Source organism: Hippopotamus amphibius, chromosome 8 (genome assembly GCF_030028045.1).
Source record: "Hippopotamus amphibius kiboko isolate mHipAmp2 chromosome 8, mHipAmp2.hap2, whole genome shotgun sequence".
NCBI lineage: Eukaryota > Metazoa > Chordata > Mammalia > Artiodactyla > Hippopotamidae > Hippopotamus > Hippopotamus amphibius.
The window spans coordinates 115,624,570-115,643,951 of NC_080193.1; positions in this window are offsets into that span (position 1 = coordinate 115,624,570).

Sequence of the window (19,382 nt, forward strand, 5' to 3'; positions counted from 1 at the left end):
TGGGCTCACCAATAGAAATGGGATAACATGCTCTATATATTTCCCTTCTCTCAGATGGAGGGAAGTGAGAGTAAGAGCAGCAGGTGACATTTAGTGTCGTGCTTCTCTATACCAGGGTATTTCCAAGCACTTTACATACATTAGTTCAGTCCTCACAGCAGCTTAATGAAGGTAATGCAATAGTATGATCCTCATTTTATCAATAAGTGAAGAAAGGTACAGAGGAGGCAGTTTCCAGAAATTTGCAGAGATATAGAGTCAAAGATCCAGGATTCAAATGGAGGTCCTCTGCCCCTGAAGCCTGTGTTACTAGTACATACATTGTACTGACCTTGTACAGCTTAATAAAGGAGACTTAGTGCCCCCATCATGGTTCTAGAAGCCTGCAGAGGTCTGGAGTAAAGAAAGCATTCACCATTTAAAGAGACAAAAAATCAAAACAGGATAAAGAGCAGATGTTTTTGTTTGTAAACCAGTCCCTACCAACAAAACAAAACAAAACATATATTTATGTTTATATTCATATTTTATAATTTAAGTATATGGGGAAAAAGATTTTGCAAGTATCAAATCAAAGAGCAGTTACATTAAGAACACAGATAACTACTGTTGATATTTTCATATCTAGCATTGAAATGCCAAGAAAGACTGTGAGAATATCTAATTTCAGACATTCAGAGGGTGAATGTACCTAAATATGCAGACAAAAGGAAGAGGAAGAGAGGAAGATGCCCTTTTGTTCCCTGATACAGTCTGAAGCATTATAATTCTTGAAAATACAAATATCAATGAAATTAATACTAGCTAAAAATAGCCATATAAAACCATTCCAAAAATTTTTTCTCACATTCTGAAGGCAAAGAGTTGTGGTTTTATGTTTAACTCTATATTTCTTTATCAGTTTGTGCTTCTTTCTTGTGTTGCAATAATGATATAAAATTTTGAATCACAGTTTTATGTAGGTGTAACTAAGAACATCAAAAAGTGACATGGTTCTTATAAAAACTGTTTCTGTTAAATATAGACTGACAGAATTGAAACATGCTAGCTAACACTTGGATTTCTATTCATAATGAACACTTGGGATCCAAAAAATATCAGACAAAGCAATACTATACACATTACAATTCAGTTCTTCGGTGAGTTAGACATTGTGAGAAGTTCCTTTGATGTCATTAATTCCATTAACTCCATATTAAAGTTTTCCCACTTTTTAGCAGTAACTAAACTGACCGGATTATCTTTCCACTCCTATCCTCTGCACATGACTACTACACAAAGCAAATCCCGTAAATGATAACATCATTATTCTCAACTCTCTGCATTTAAGGAAAAACATTTTCCTATGGATGACAACGTGGCTGTCGAGGAAATACTAAAAAAAAAAAAAAAATCAGTCAAGAAGCTTTTAATAGTATCTCTAGCTTTATCTCAATCTCCTAAAATCTACTATGGTTTTTATAGGTCTTATATTGTATCAGTAACAATTTTGAAACTAATAACAAGAAGATTTCTCATATTCTTTGCTAAGATCCTGAAAAATAATGAAAAATTTTTCACCTAATTTAATTTACAAATTAATTGTTTTTAATTTATAATCTATTACTCTCAAGTTTCTATTCCAAAAAACCATAATTTGTGAACTTAATGAATGAATGATTAAAGTTTGTTCTTTAGGTGTGTTTCATGCAATCAATCATTTTATTAAAGATCTTAGAAAAAAGTAGAATTTTTTGCTATAACAAGTTTATTGACTGGCTTTTCATGAATTAGCACAAATATCACTTCCTCAGAGCAGTCTCCCAAAGTGTCCTCCCATTCCTCTTCCCCATCTAGTTACTCTTCATCCTATTAGCCTATTTGGTTTACTTTTTCTTCAATTATTTTTATGTTTTCATTTATTTGCTTACCTACTAATGGTTTGTTTGCTTCCATTAAAATGTAGATTCTATGAGGTCAGGGATATTTTCTATCTTTCTGATTGCTATGTCCCTTGTGCTTAGAGATAGAAACTCAGTAAACATTGCTTGAATGAATGCATGTAATAATGATTGGTAATAATCACATGGAATACTTATTTGTTTAGTTATCTGATGTTATTCTAATTTGCTGATGTGGCCGTAATTATCTATTATTTTCAGTTTCATCAATTACTGGAGGCAACTTGTAAAGATATAGCAATCAGGTAATATGTGTGTATGAGCATGAAACTAAAAATCAATATAACAGATTGACTTCTTCCAACAGTAAGATTAAAAACAACATATTTATTCATTGACTCAACAAATGTTTATTGAGTACCTCATGTCAATCAACTTGCTAGGTGCTTGGGATATAGTATGGGTAAGATGGATAGAATACATAGAGTATGTACCATCACTACAATTTATTTGTGGGAAGGGTGGAATATAACTACCAACCAAACAATAAAGATTGCATCCAGTGCGATGAAAGAGGAAATACAGGTGATATCTCACATAGGCTAGGAGAGGCCTCCCTGAGGAAGTCACAGTTAGAGCGAGCTCTAAGGCAGCCAAACAAGCAGGTGAGAGGTAGAGGGGAGATTGTTCCAAATCCAGTGATTCAGATTTGAAAATTCAGTTAAATTTGAAATCTACTTAACATATACTATACTAAATTCAATATGCTTTCTCTAAATGTTTATGTATAGATATAAGTACATTATAGAGAACAAAAACAATTTATCAGTAGTATCTTCCAAATATCCTATAAAAGTAAAAATATTTGTAAGTATGAGTTGAGTCCTTTTGACCTAATTGTACTACAGTGATTTTATAGCCAAAGGATCATCTAATGTATCATCTTAGAACACACAGCATACTTTTACAAACAGGAAGTCTCCACTCTTTTCAGAAATGAATCTATTTTTCATTTTCATGAAAGGAGGATATTGACACTTGGAATTCGCACAAAATTGTAGACAGTCAGAGAATCCTCTTTAAGACTGAGCAGTTTATCAAAGTCAAAAGTTGTGAAAACAGAGAATAGAATGGTGGTTACCAGGGGCAGTGGTTGGGGGTGGGGGAATTGGGGAGATATTCTTTAAGGGTAAAAACTTGCACCAGTAGATAAGTCCTGGAGATCTAATATACAGCATAATAATGATAGAGAGCAACACTGTACTATAACTTCAAAGTTGCTAAAAGACTAGATCTTAATTTTTTCCACCATAAAGAAAAGAAATGGTGATTGTGTGACATGATAGAGGCGTCATTTAGTGCTATGATGATAATTATATTTTAATATATAAGTATATCAAGTGTATACCTTAAACTTGCACAATGTTCTGTGTAAAGTATATCACAATAATTTCCTAAATGGAGAAGTTTAGCAAGAATAACCAATTGGACAGTAATGATTTAGGAAAAGAGACACTGTCTATTTTATGTAAGTACCTTAATGCAAATTGCCAAAAAAAGGACCATGGCCTGAGGTGGTATAACCAAATGGCTCCAAGCAATCAGTAAGCTACTGTTAGCTTGTGGGAAACTCCCCTTTTTCTTCTCTGTCCAAAAGGAAAGCTTTTTAATAATTTTAATTAAAAAATAAGTATTTTGAGAACAAAATAATTGTTTTACTATTCCTAACTATGACTTAAAGTGAATGTATGCTTATTTAATACAAATTAGCATAGATTTTAAAGAATTATTAACTCAGTCTGAAGCATAGAGAAAAAGGAAGCTAAAACTTTTAAATTTTGCATTTTAGGCTGATACTTTAAAATGTATATTCTTTTTTTAAGCTCTTTATTGGAATATAATTGCTTTACAATGTTGTGCCAGTTTTTGCTATACAACAAAGTGAATCAGCTGTATTTATACATATATCTCCATATCCCCTCCCTCCTGCGACTCCCTCCCACCCCCTCCATCCCAGCCCTCTAAGTCATCACCCATCATCGAGTTGACCTCCCTGTGTTATGCAGCAGCTTCCACTCGCTATCTATTTTACATTTGGTAGTGTATATATATCAAAGCTACTCTCTCACTTTGTCCCAGCTTCCCCTTCGGCCCCCACCCCATGTCCTCAAATCTGTTCTCTACATCTGCATCTTTATTCTTGCCCTGTCACTGGGTTCATCAGTACCAATTTTTACATTCCAGATATATGAGTTAGCATATGGTATTTGTTTTTCTCTTTCTGGCTTACTTTGCTCTGTATGACAGACTCTAGGTCCACCCACCTCACTATAAATAACTCAATTTCATTCCTTTTTATGGCTGAATAATATACCATTGTATATATGTGCCACATCTTCTTTATCCATTCATCTGTTGATAGGCATTTAGGTTGCTTCCATGTACTGGCTATCATAAATAGTGTGGCAATGAACATTGTGGTACATGTTTCTTTCTGGATTATGGTTTTCTCAGGGTATGTGCCCAGTAGTGGGATTGCTGGGTCATATGGTAGTTCTATTTTTAGTTTTTCAAGGAACTTCCATACTGTTTTCCATAGTGGCTGTACCAATTTACATTCCCACCAATAGTGCAGGAGGGTTCCCTTTTCTCTGCACCCTCTCCAGCATTTATTTTTTCTAGATTTTTTGATGATGGCCATTCTGACTGGTGTGAGGTGATACCTCATTGTGGCTTTGACTTGCATTTCTCTAATGATTAGTGACGTTGAGCATCCTTTCATGTGTTTGTTAGCCATCTGCGTGTCTTCTTTGGAGAAATGTCTATTTAGGTCTTCCATCCACTTTTGGGTTGGGTTATTTGTTTTTTTGGTATTAAGCTGAATGAGCTGCTTGTATATTTTGGAGATTAATCCTTTGTCTGTTGCTTCTTTCACAAATATTTTCTCCCTAAAATGTATATTCTTAGCTAAGGAAATATAGAATCTGAAAATACACTATGATTCAGCAAATACATGTCATATCTTTCAAACGCATGAGCACAGTTCTTTTCAGTTTAAATGTGGTAATTTCAACACAAGATGACACAATTAACTCAAATATTTTAATATCCAAGAATTTAACACAGATTTTTATAAGAAAAATATGGTTCCTATAAGCCAAAAGTGCTCCATCCTCATTCATATTGATTAAATATAATATAAGGTGTTGGCTACTTTGAAGAGTCTCACAATTTGTTAAGAAAAACACAAAAACCTTAGTCTTTATCTAGATCCCTTGTATAACAGAAGGGAGATAAAATTAAAGATTAGTATAATTATAAGATATCCTTCCCATTTTGTCATTTTAAGATGATCTTGGGAAAAAAAACCTGAAAATCACAGTTTCACAAAAAAAAGTACGTTTTTCTAAAATATGTGGTAGAACATTCTTTCTCCCTGAGAATACTTTTCTTAGATTATTTTCTTCATCCTTTATGATGCACATAAATAGACTCTTTATCATCTTTGTCTTCCTTTTGGCTTGGAGCACTAGGGCACCTTGCAAAGATTTGCAGCTGGTAAATCTTTCCCTAGCTTAATGAATATTCATCGCCATTTGCAAAGATAGAATAACAAGGAAAACTCTCAGTTCTTTTCATATATGACAATTTGGCCAACTGTTAATGATTGCTTTCTGTGTTTGAACACTGAATTACACTAATAGGGTATTAACGAAAGAAAACTTCCCTGCAAAGGTGAGGGGGGAAAATGATTGGAGGGGTATGAAATTGTAATTATAAAAATCATTCAAGAAGTTTAATGTCACAAAATTTTAGTTTCAAATAATATTCCATTTGCTCCAGAACTGTGCCATTACTCATGAATACAATTTATTGCATTAGTATTAGTATGTATTCATCTTAAAATCCCTTGAATGAATTCTGAATTAGACTAAAGAAATGGTCACTTGGGACCTCAGCAGAAAAAACTGCTAGGATAGTATTCTCTTAATCACTGAAAAGAAGATGAGCTTCATTGTCAACACCCTGCTCTTGATGACATTAAAGTTTTTTTTGTTTTGCTGAGTAGAGTCTTTTTCAGATAAATTATGATTCCTGGTATGAGGTGAAAAGCTTTTTTACAACTCCCACTACATGGATATTTTATTTAACATAATTTAGGCTTCTGGTTAACACATTTGTTGAATTTGGAAAAGAAAGCTCAAAAAATCTTTTGCCATAAGTAAAATTAAGTACAATCTCATTTAAAACAAAATAAACAAGTAAAAAAGAAGTACTCACAGATAAGCAATTTCTCATTTTATTTGCCTTTTTTTGCCATAAAGTCTTTTTCCTTTTATATTTAAAAGTTGCTAAAAGTAAAGAATCACTACAAAATCATACAATAAACAATAATAATGAGAGACATTAAATATGGAAACCTTCCCTAGCAGAATATTGATTTGCCTAAAACATACAAAATACTTAAAAGTGGGAAAATGTAATATTTTAAAAGTTTATATAAAATATGACCAGGTTATTATTAAAAGGTATTATATAAAATGAAGTAAACTCTGTTTATTTGTTAATAGAAAAGACTGATACATAAATCAGATAACCATTATATCTAAAAATCAATATATTCTTTCAAATCCCTAACATCTTAAGCCGTTAAATCATTCTTCTATGTATAGTGTACTTTATTACCTGGTGATTCTTTACCAGTGTTATGAGGCTGCTAAGTGTTAACACACACACACACACACACACACACACACACACACACACACACACACACACACGGTCTTTAGACTTTCCTGAATACTACAACAACAAACTATTTTTATTCAGACACTTTATACTGAAGAGGGCTATTTTTAGAATGAATCACATCCTGGTCTTCAAAAACAATGGGATAAAACTGGGTACTAAACACAAGGGCAATATTTCCACTGTGTAAAGGAAATGTGTGTGTGTCAGTGTATGTGCATGTGCGTACATCTCTCCAAAAAGCTGTCAATGATTGATTGAATCCTCTATATATTTTGTAATCCATTTTATCACATGAATATTGTGATTTCAAATAACTCCAAATTATTCATTTTTTTTTGCTTATTCTGAGTTCTTCAATCAACCACATTAATAGTGGTTGTATTTTGTTTTTAAAGTAAAATTATTAGCATTACCAAATAAAGGATTATTCATTTTACTATTGTGTACCTATTTCTCCTTCTGAGCACCACTGGAATTTTTCTTCAAATCTTAGAGAAGTGTGCAATTTCCCAATAGAAAATGGAATTTCTGTGAATCAAATTGTCCAGCGCAGCTTGCAAACAGATGAGAGAGTCCTGCTGCTTTTGAACTTTTGCCATGCAAAGCTAGTACACACAGAAAAGCACTCTTTGAGGGTCACCTGTTTGTGTTTTCTCTAAATGGAGGTGTTGTTGTCCACATGCATACTCCAAATAATATTTTGCTTTTTAAAAAACTACAAAGAAGTCTTGCCAAATCAAAGATCTAAAAATAATACACATTGTAGTGGATGGATATGTTTCTATATCAATATAAATTAAATATACTACAAAAGATGTGAATGGAAAGAAACTTAATGAGAATTATTTTCCTTTCCTTAGGTCAATTTTTTACTTTAAAGTTATTTGTCCATGTTAATATACAAGGGTGAGTCAAAAATTATCCACACTCTGTAGAATTTATTTTAATTAACTTTTAGAAAGGACAAATACATCATTTTTCAACATAATCTCCTTGCTTTTCAATACACTTTGTCCATCTGTCAACAAGCTTTTATATTCCCTCAATAAAAAATGTTCTGGGCTGAGCTGATAGCCACGAATGCACTGCTGTCTTCATTTCTTCATTAAAAGTGAATCTTCATCCTCGTAGGTCTGCTTTCAGGGGACCAAACAGATGAAAGTCCAATGGTACAAGATCAGGACTATAGGAAGGATGCTTTAACACCTCAAAAAGAAGTAATCATGACAAACTTAGGTTTCAAAAAGTTTGTGTGATATGGGTACTGAAACAACTCACAGAAGAGCGTAAACAGAAGCATTTGGATATCTGCAAACAAAATTTGGACCAATACTCTAAGGAAGGTGAAAGTTTCTTAAAGAGAATCATTACTGGTGACAAGACATGGATTCATCACTACAAGCCTGAGAGTCAACAGCAGAGTATGGAATGGAAATATCCTCAACTGCTGACCAAGAAAATTTTCAGAAGTCAACCATCAGCTGGAAAATTGATGCTTACAGTTTTCTAGGATTCTCAAGGGCCAGCATTGGAACATAGTTCAACAATCAACAGTGCTCATTACACTGAGATGCTTATTGAAGAGCTGAAGCCTAAACTTTGGATTAAATGCAGAGGAATGCTATCCAAGGGCGTTGTGATCTTGCATGACAGTGCATGTCCGCACACTTCTACCCACACTGCAAAAACTTCATTTTGAGGTGTTAAAGCATGCTACAACTTTGGGCATTGAAGAGATGTCAAAAGATTTGAGTTCCAACAAGACAAATCTGCTGGTCATGTAAGGTCTCACACTGATTGAGGGCATAACAAAGCATCTTTAATCAAGAAGAATGCTATTCAAGGCTTCAGACTCCATCCCCACCATCCCTTTAAAAAGCTATCTTGAATGAAGATTCTCAGTCAGTATCCTAATTATGGCCTCCTGCTGCTCTCCTTTTGCTTCTTCTACTTGGACCCTGTTCTTGGCCTTTGCTTTCTAGGTTGAAACCTTACTGCCTCTGCCTCTATCAATCTGACTTTCTCATGTTTGTCTTAGTTGGGTTATATGAGAGAAGTCCTGGCTCTTTTCTTTCCTAGTGATTCCCTCTGTGGGTATTATTTCCCTCCTCTTATCTATACCACAGAGAATTTTCCAAAGATTAAAATGTGGTAATGAGGGTACAAGCAATAGTGTTATATTCTTTTTATTTTATCTAGTGTATTAGCTACTCTCCCTGATACAAATACAGCAGATTAGTTTCTTGGGTCTTCTATATTTCTGCACTGATAAATTGCACCCACCCTCCAGGGTTCTTCCAGGCATACACTCCACCTCATCTCAGGCCATTTTGTCAAGTCTGTATTTCTGACCTGGGCTGCACTTTGCTGCCCTCTTCTGATCTATAGTCATGGTTTTTATCTGGCAGAAAGGAATCAATTTTTAGGCTCTCTCTAGAATTAACTCTTTTCAGGTCTGCTATAGCCATCTTTTATATCCTTGCCTATAGTAATAATTGCTATTCCCAGTCTATTGAAGCATGCTGAATATATACAATAATAGGATAAAGCACTGTAATTGTCTAAATTTATGGTAGCAAAAAAAAGTTATCCTATCTTCATGATCATTTCAACTGTGACAAATTTCAGAAATGACCCATAATTAAATGAGGATTCAAGATAAAAGTATAAATAGGCATATACTAATTATAATAAACACATATAAGTTTCTTATTTGGGGGTTACAAAAATCCTAATATGCCATGGATATATTCATTCATCCACTCAACAGATATTTATTTTTATTATGTACCCACTACTATCCTGTAGAATGGATAATTTATTCATTCATCCAACCAACAAAAATTTCTGTTTGCTATATGTCTGCTATATGTCTGTAGTAAGGAAGGCACTGACTCAAAGAACTTACAGTCTAGTGAAGCAGATACATAGGTCCTCAAGCAGTTGCATTTCAAAAACCAAAATAAGACAGTTATGTGAACAAATTACAGAGGAGGGTTAAGTAATTATGCCTACAAAAGTAGAAAAAAAAAAAAAAAAACAAACCTTCCTGGATACTTGTAATGCGTTACCAAGGAAGGAAAAAAGATAAAGTAACAGACAAAGAGGATAAAAATATTTTGGGTAGAGACAATGGCAAATTCAAAGACATAAATGTATGCCATTGAAAGAAATTAATTCTTTATGACCTTTACATAGGAAAAAAATGTCTGAGACCTGGGAAATAAGGCTGGAAAGAAAGCCATGAATCAGATCATGAAGGTACTTGAATTCTTGGTAAAAGACCTTGATTTAAATCTGTAAGCAACTAAGCAAGGAGCAATCATTAAATGATTGTTAGTAGAGGAGTAATGTGATCAGAATAGCATTTTAGAATTGAATCTCTAACTACTGCTTGGCTGACAGGCTAAAGTGTGGGATGATAGGACAGTGGCAATTAAACTAGGGGTACAAATGCAGAATAATTGAGACACATCGAGAAGGTACATTAAGCCTTAAATGAAACAGTGAAGAATGCAAAACAAAGAGAGAGACCAGAATTGTATATTGCACAATGCAGTAAACTAGAAATCAATAACAAAATAATGAACAGAATACAGACTTCTTGGAAACATCCATATCCACATATAAACATGCAATTTTCTAAATTTGGAAGACATAAAGAAAATTTCAAATGTTTTCAAAATGGAAGCTTTTTCAAACGCTTGTCCAATAGTCAGTTACCAAATTCTAAACATATTCCCTATTGCCTACTGAAATTCAGACTTTGGGTGTTCAGGATTCCCTATGATCTGCTTTCTTTTTTTTTTTTTTAGGAACTTTTATTGACCAGGAGGGTTGGGGGGGGGGAATGAACTGGGAGATTGGGATTGCCATATATACATTACTAATAAGAAAAAAAATACCAAATTGTACACTCTAAATATATGCAGTTTATTGTATGCTAACTGTATCTCAATAAAAGTTCTTTAAAAAAAAGAACTATTCTATATTCTGCATATATGCATTAATATACAATATTTGTTTTTCTCTTTCTGACTCACTTCACTCTGTATGACAGTCTCTAGGTCCATCCATGCCTCTAAAATTATCCCAATTTTGTTCCTTTTTATGGCTGAGTAATATTCCATTATATATATGTACCACATCTTCTTTATCCATTCATTTGTTGATGGACATTTAGGTAGCTTCCATGACCTGGCTATTGTAAATAGTGCTGCAATGAACATTGGGGTGCATGTGTCTTTCTGAATTATTTTTTTTTCTGGGTATATACCCAGTAGTGGGATTGCTGGGTCATATAATAATTCTATTTTTAGTTTTCAAGGAACCTCCATACTATTCTCCATAGTGGCTGTATCAATTTACATTCCCACCAACAGTGCAAGAGCATTCCCTTTTCTCCACACCCTCTCCAGCATTTATCGTTTGTAAGTTTTGTGATGATGGCCATTTTGACTGGTGTGAGGTGATATCTCATTGCAGTTTTGATTTGCATTTCTCTAATAATTAGTGATGTTGAGCAGCTTTTCATGTGCTTCTTGGCCATCTGTGTGTCTTCTTTGGATAAATGCCTATTTAGGTCTTCTGCCCATTTTTTGATTGGGTTGTTTGTTTTTTTGATATTGAGCTGTATGAATGGTTTATATATTTTGGAAATTAATCCTTTGTTGATTCATTTGCAAATATTTTCTCCCATTTGTTTGCAAATATTTTCTCCCAGAAAGGGGTGTCTTTTTGTCTTGTTTATAGTTTCTTTTGCTGTGCAAATGCTTTGAAGTTTCATTAGGTCCCACTTCTTTATTTTTGTTTTTATTTCCATTACTCTAGGAGGTGGGTCAAAAAAGATCTTGCTGTGATTTATGTCAAAGAGCGTTCTTCCTATGTTTTCCTCTAGGAGTTTTATAGTGTCTGGCCTTACATTTATGTCTTTAATACATTTTGAGCTTATTTTTGTGTATGGTGTTAGGAAGTATTCTAATTTCATTCTTTTACATGTAGCTGTCCAGTTTTCCCAGCACCACTTATTGAAGAGGTTGTCTTTTCTCCATTATATATCCTTACCTCCTTTGTCAGAGATTAGTTGACCATAGTTTATCTCTGGGCTTTCTATCCTGTTCCATTGATCTATATTTCTGTTTTTGTGCCAGTACCATGCTGTCTTGATTACTGTAGCTTTGTAGTATAGTCTGAAGTCAGGGAGTCTAATTCCTCCAGCTCTGTTTTTTTTTTCCCTCAAGATTGCTTTGGCTATTCAGGGTCTTTTGTGTCTCCATACAAATTTTAGGATTTTTTGGTTCTAGTTCTGTGTAAAAAAAAAAAAAAAAAAAAAATGCCATCGGCAATTTGATAGGGATTGCATTGAATCTGTAGATTGCTTTGGGTAGTGCAGTCATTTTCACAATGTTGATTCTTCCAATCCAAGAACATGGTATATCTCTCCATCTGTTTGTGTTATCTTTGATTTCCCTCATCAGTATCTTATAGTTTTCTGAGTACAGGTTTTTTACCTCCTTAGTTAGGTTTATTCCTAGGTATTTTATTCTTTTTGTTGCAATGGTGAATGTGATTGTTTCCTTAATTTCTCTTTCTGATCTTTTCTTGTTAGTATATAGGAATGCAAGAGATTTCTGTGTGTTAATTTTGTATCCCACAACTTTACCCAATTCATTGAGTAGCTCAAGTAGTTTTCTGGTGGCATCTTTAGGATTTTCTATGTATAGTATCATGTCATCTGCAAACAGTGACAGTTTTACTTGTTTTCCAATTTGGATTCCTTTGATTTCTTTTTCTTCTCTGATTGCTGTGGCAAGGAGTTCCAAAACTGTTTTGAATAGTAGTGGAGAGAGTGGACATCCTTGTCTTGTTCCTGATCTTAGAGGGATGATCTACTTTCATTTTACTCTCTTCCTACTCCTCACATCTCTTACAGCAGCCAAAGTGGATTTCATCCCCCCCACCCCAAATCACTATGTTCCTACTTCTCTTCCATCTTCAATTACTAAATTTCTATCAATTTTTCCAAACTATCTTAATTTTTCTTCTTTCATAATCTTATAGTGTTCTCAGTGCATATGATTTACCCCTTCTGAGTGGTCTCATACCAGCTTGTTTATTCTTTATTGTATATACATCTTTACATTTTATATACAATTCTTTTTTTATTTGTCTGAACCCTCTTTACTTAGATTAAAATATACTTGAATACCTGGTTTATACCACTTGCTTTTTTTTCACGACTTTAATTTCCTAGCACAGGTCTTTGTCCAAAATAGTTTTCAGAAAATAATAACAGAGTGAGAAAGAAGGAGAATAAAGAAGAGATGGAAGGAGAAAATAAAGCTGTCTAATTTTAAAATAATTCTGAACAATCATTTAATATGATGGGAGAAACTGAGAAAATAAATGTCTGTTTTGATTGTTTTGATTCATAAGATCTCATTAGGCAACTATTTTCTGGCATGTAAAATCCCATATATTATGTGATTGCGGCTAAGTAGAGTAAATAAAATTCAAGGTGGGTTACATAAGACAATTACCTTGGAAACAGAAAGAAAAACCATATGTGTCTTATGAAGAGACCATTTATAACAAATTCTCTGAGAGGTCAATTTTAAAATACCATGTTTCTGTTATGATGAAATGCTATAGCACCACCTTTGATGAATGAACACAGAAGCACATTCTCATACAAGAACAAGAAAGCCCTAGGGGTCCATCAAGTCTAACTGATGCACCATTCAGGCACTGTTTTCCTTATTCCCATGATATCTATCTCCTGCATTCTTGAACAGCACTAGTAAGAGAAGCTCATTTTGCTAAGACACGTCTCTGGATAGTCTAACTGAAGCTGTTTCTCCTTTCCTTCTCTCTCTTTCTCTCCCCTTCCACCTTTCCTCTTCCTCTCCCTCTCTCTCTCAGCTGTTACTTAAGAGTATTATAGTACTTTATTGATTTTTTCCAGTTAGCAATATCCAATTTCTTATCAGTTCCTCATATGCAACTCAATATTCAAACCCATCTTTCAGCTGGATAGGAATCAACTATATTAACCCAAGATTATTTACAAACAAATGCTTTCCAGGTTTAAGTCACTAAAATGTTATTTCTGATAGCCTGTGTTTAATAATTTTATAACTGTGGGACATATTTTAACAGATGAAACATATATCCTCTGATAAATAAGACTATTTATTTGTCTGACTTTTTATCTGGTACACCAAGTTATAAAAAGCTGAACTTTTGTTCAATAGAAGATATAATTGCCCAATTCCTGTTTTTAAGGGTGATTTAAACAAAGTGCATTTTGAAAAATCAACATCCTCATTTATTAAAATTGGGCACTAAGTGTGGAATTTTAAATTTAGTATGTAAAACAATATAAATTAATTACAGTTTCATAAAATATAAAAACATTAACAGTCATGGGAATGATAAAAGCCAAACTCATTTGCCACCTGTAGGGAAATAAAAAGAGGAAAAATTGAGGGACTTTGAACTATATATTATATTTTAATTCTTAAAAATGAGACATATCTAAAACAAATATAGCCAAATATAAAGATCTATCAAAACTGGGACTTCCTAGGTGGCACAGTGGTTAAGAATCCAACTGCCAATGCAGAAGACACAGATTTGATCCCTGCTGCAGGAAGATCCCACATGCCACGGAGCAACTAAGCCCGTGCGCCGCAACTATTGAGCCCTTGTACCGCAACTTCTGAAGCCTGAGTGCCTAGAGCCCGGCTCTGCAACAAGAGAAGCCACTGTAGTAAGGAGCCCATACACCACAATGAAGAGTAGCCCCTGCTCACCGCAACTAGAGAAAGCCCATGTGCGGCAATGAAGACCCAACACAGCCAATAAATAAATAAATAAACAAATAAAGATTTGACAAAACTGAATATTATGTATTAAAACAGCTCTTATCTATTGAAGTTTACTAAGACCATTAAGTGCTTTATATCTATTATCATAACAATCTATAAGAAAAGTACTATGTTCTTTCCATTTTATACAATAAAAACTGAGGCAGGGAAGATAAATAAGTTGCCTCAAAATTGCGCAGTAAATAAAATGTTGAACTGGGTTTGAACCCATGCATTTTGTCTCTTGAGGCCTTGTTCTTAATCACTGCATTACACAACTTGTTTTATTTTGTTTTCTCTTTTACTTCCCTGTGTGCTTGAAGTAATTCATATTTTTTAATGAATACGAAAACATAAAAATCATAAATGTTAGTTAAGCTGAAAAAATTCATTCTTTAATGTTTACATAGAAGCTTTGGCACTTGTGCTATGATCTGTGAATATAAAGAATATTAGTAACAGACATTTGTTATGACACTCATTCTCATGACACAAATTAGGTACTGTTTCATAGAAGCACATCTTTAAGAGACATGAAAACTAGGATTTTGAGTATTTTCATAAGAAATATCTGAATTCTGATTGTTTAACATATTGATTGAGCTGTTCTTTGGACCTAGAGCCTTAGGGTATTTTTTTCACCCTATGCATCTTTTTTTAGAACAGTGGTAAGAGATTTTCTTAACAGTCAATGTACGAGTGAACAATATGAGATTTAGATGTCCCAAATCCAGAAAGAATCAGAAGAGTGGATATTCTGAAATATTTCAATGATGCCTAAATCAAAAACTGTTCAGATAGATTTTTTTCCCTATGGTATGTGATTGACTTAAATACTTGGAGCAGGTTACAGAATCAATGGTAGACGACTTCCTATTCTCAATTCTCCTGCTGTTTCTCTGCAAAATTTTCTTTATTTTGGTGTCCCACCATTTCCAGCCACTTTAGAAGCTATAAATGACCAATCTCTGTTTCCTCTGCTTAGCATGGCTGCCATGCTCTTATTTGAACTCCCCATCTCTGTGCTGACATCTAGAAAGTGCTTCCAGGCAGAAAAACAGCTACTCTGGAGTTTATCCCATTCATTTCCTTTATCTTAGCTATTGTAGTTTTGTAATTTTTTGTTCAAAATCTGAAAACAATTATTTAATATATTAACTACAATTTTTAAATTATTTATGGTGGGCAGCCACTTGAACCAGCTATTTAATTATTTCCAAAAGTAGAAGTTGTCATTATACATTTGAAATAATTAGAAAAGACTCATCCTTGATTTCTATCCACTATGTACATATATATATATATGTAATATTTATTAAATTAAAATTTAAGAAACAATTAATAGTTCACAATTTCACTATCACTGTCTAGTCTTGGGTATATAATATTTCTATTAATTTTATTTTTTTCCTTTCTTTTATGGATTAAGATGCTTAGCCTAAAGCAGAAAGCATGTGCCCAATACCACACAGACAGGACTGGAACCTAAATATTTTAATGCTTATGTCTGTGTTCTCTGCAAAATGGACAAAGGCTATAAAGAATGGGCCCAAGGTATTGAAGAACATCTTCCTGTCCACTCAAAGCTTTGGTAAGCTTAAGCCTCAATGTACACACTCATATTCCATCATCAGGCTTTAATTATGACAGGCTAAGCTACAGGAGCCATCTGGAAAAAAGAAATTTCCCCACCCATTGCTTCTTCCCACTGACTTTAATACAGCCCATGAATACTGTTAACAAATACCAGCTGTCTTGACTCCATACAGCATTTAATTGCTATTTATTTGCCTTAGCTTCTTGCAACTATTTCAAGAGGGAAAGGGGTGACACCCTGACATATTGAACCACAAAAATTAGTTGGAATTGCTTTATTTTGATCTCTTCAATGCCACTTGTGTTCCTTTACTTGCATAGGGTTAGAAATAGCCAAAATAACAATAATAATAGCTAAAGTTTAAGAAATATTTCAGAGATGATACATTATTAAAAGTATACTATCATTATAAATGAGTCATATACCAGAATCACTGAAAAAATGAACCTTTTGTTTTCTTCTAGAATTTTATGTACTAGATTAGGAAAAGAAACTTTTGTCCCCTTGGTGTTTATTTGTAATGCTTTTCAAACTGTTTGTAACAGTTTCTTTGTTTGTAAAATGAGTGGGTTGGATCCTTGAAGTCTTTCTGGTTCTTCCTAATTTGCAATTCCTTAGAGAGATGTATTTTCACCTGCCCTTTGCTCTTTCATCAGTGAATACAGTGTCTGGGATTCGCTTAAGAAAATCTGAATTGAAGTTTCCTCTTCTTAGTTAGCTACATGTTTGCTCTTGGGAAAGTTATTAAATATATATAAGAAAACTATGGAGATTTTATATATGTAACACTAGTTCACTTATTGGGAAAATGAAAAGAAAATATCTACTACAAAATATGTTTAAAGACAAAGCAAATATACGAGAGAATACTTCGCAAATTGTGAAATATTTTATAAATGCAAGGAAGACAGTATAATAATAATTAAACTCAAAAAGAAAGAAAAGGAAATAAAAGAATTAGCTTCAGATAGACTACCCAGAGACACATCTTCGCAAAATGAGGTTCTGCCACTAGTGCTGTTCAAGAATGCAGGCAATAGAATCATGAGAATAAGAAAAAATAACATATACAAATAAGACAGTGTTGGTTTGTCTAGTAAAGAGATCATATTTAGAATAGCATCTGAAATTTGGTTAATTTTGTGATAATTTGATGTAATTTTTGAAGACACCTTTTTCATGTAGTTATTTTGCAGGTAATTATTTTTCATGCTAAAAGAGCAAAATTGAAACGTGATTGTAATCATACATACATCTTTCAAGTTTTCAAGGATGGCACTAATTTCTACAATTCTACTGAGGAGAGAATATTGGTTTTGGTTACATCTGTTTTGGGTTGCATTTGCTTTTAAACAAATGATATATTTGTAATACGGCCCAGTCACCATCACTTCAATACAGCACAGGAGAGGAAAAGTCATGCTGCAGGCATCATTATTATTACTCATGTAAGAAGGGTCATTTCAAAGCTTTTTACATGATCTTTCTTTTTGTAATAGTTCTTACTCCACAGATTGGGAAGCCATGTGGGCAGTGCCAGCTGCTAAGTATGTCTTCCAACTCCTCATTACAGATAGGGAAAATAGCCACACATTGTCACCACAGACCCACTGGATCCACTGTGAGACGGACTTAGTTCCAAGCAACATTTATTACCTGTCATCAATAGTTCCTCTCGCTGATCAATGGACCATAATGATGGTTCAGATCTCCAGTGATTAAAGCCAATTCATAGCTTCTAATAATCCTATAAAGGTCTGAGTATTTCCATTTTTTCAATGTAAAAATAATTCTGAAAAATGGCCACTGGTCCCTTTGGGAAAAGCACAGACAAAAATTAACAGTACATACTTGTAGTGATATCTCACATCCATTTTCAAGGTGACTAAGCTCACTTTCATTCAAGAGATTCTGGGTATTTTGTTCTGGCAAATGTACGTAAGATGGCTAAGTTTTTGAAACTGGACTATGCCAATTTTGATGATGTAAGTAAGGTCTAGAGTTGGTTGTGTTTGGTTTTGTTTTAATATATTAATGAATTAATTAATAGTTTTAATATATATTTTAGAAGGCTGCCCATCTATTTCAGTCCTAGAAACTGAACAATTAGCCAGTGCTAAAGGAAAAAACATTCTTACATTCTGATAGCCACCCAAGCCCTTCTGTTCTTTGTAGTAACCATGCCCACCTTGACTCTTGTCAGTTAAGCACCACCACTTAGTCTTTGCCATCTCTATCATTTCCGTTGAAATCATGAAATACATTTTTTGCCTTGACCTTCCATCAACACCCTTAAATTTCAGAGAGCAAGCAACGAAAAGATTTTTAAGATTTTTCAGTGCATTGCTAAAGGGAATGTCCTCTAGACCTGCTGGTGGATCAGAGTGAAAAGTCACACATGATAAATTCACTCTAATGTTCCTATGAACATAAGTCTTTGGAGATTCTCTTTTCTGTTATTCTAAAGAGGTATATAGAAGGAATATACTGGGAGCTACACCTCACTGAAGATGGGCTATAGCTTCAATCAATCAACTGAACAAAACATTAGAGCTGCTGCTCAAGATAACATATTAATCCAAGAATCTCTGGTAAGTGTACTAACGTTGATAAAGTTGACTCAAATGTTATGTTTTACTCTCTTTGGTCTAATAGCCTTAGAAAAAAATTCCCATACATATTCTCAAAGTTCCTGCCAAAATAAAAACTGGACATTTTTTGATTGCAGAAATTAGTGCCATTATACTGTGTATAAGCTATGTCTTCCTAGGTTACACTTTCAAATAAAAACCGGCAATACTGTGAATTCAAGTTACTTTGTTATCTTTGATCCACAGAATCAACTTTTGAGTCTCCTTTCTCTCTGCAGCAACCTTGCAATTATTAGAGAAAATAAATAAGTTTAGGGCAATGTTAGAAGCTCTCTGGTTGTCTGACAATGACTTGAGCTGTTTAAAATACTCAGCTTGACATTTTATTTCCATAGTCTCTCAAGTTAAGTCAAAGGCAGTTGCCCTAACCCTCCATTTAGTTATCCTTTACTCAATTATGATCAAGTGCAGCAGACTCTTGGTCTCCCAAAATTTTGTCTTCATTAGGAACTTCATACAAGACAATCACAGAAAGTTATTTGAATGGCTATTGTTCCACTGCATAATTTTAACTACCAACCTCCAATTTTCCACTAGCAATGAGGTTATCACTTCACTTAAATCTGATTAAATCAAATCACAATTCCTGGATGCCTATCTTTGTGGGTGGATATGTTTCTTGATTCCATTTCTG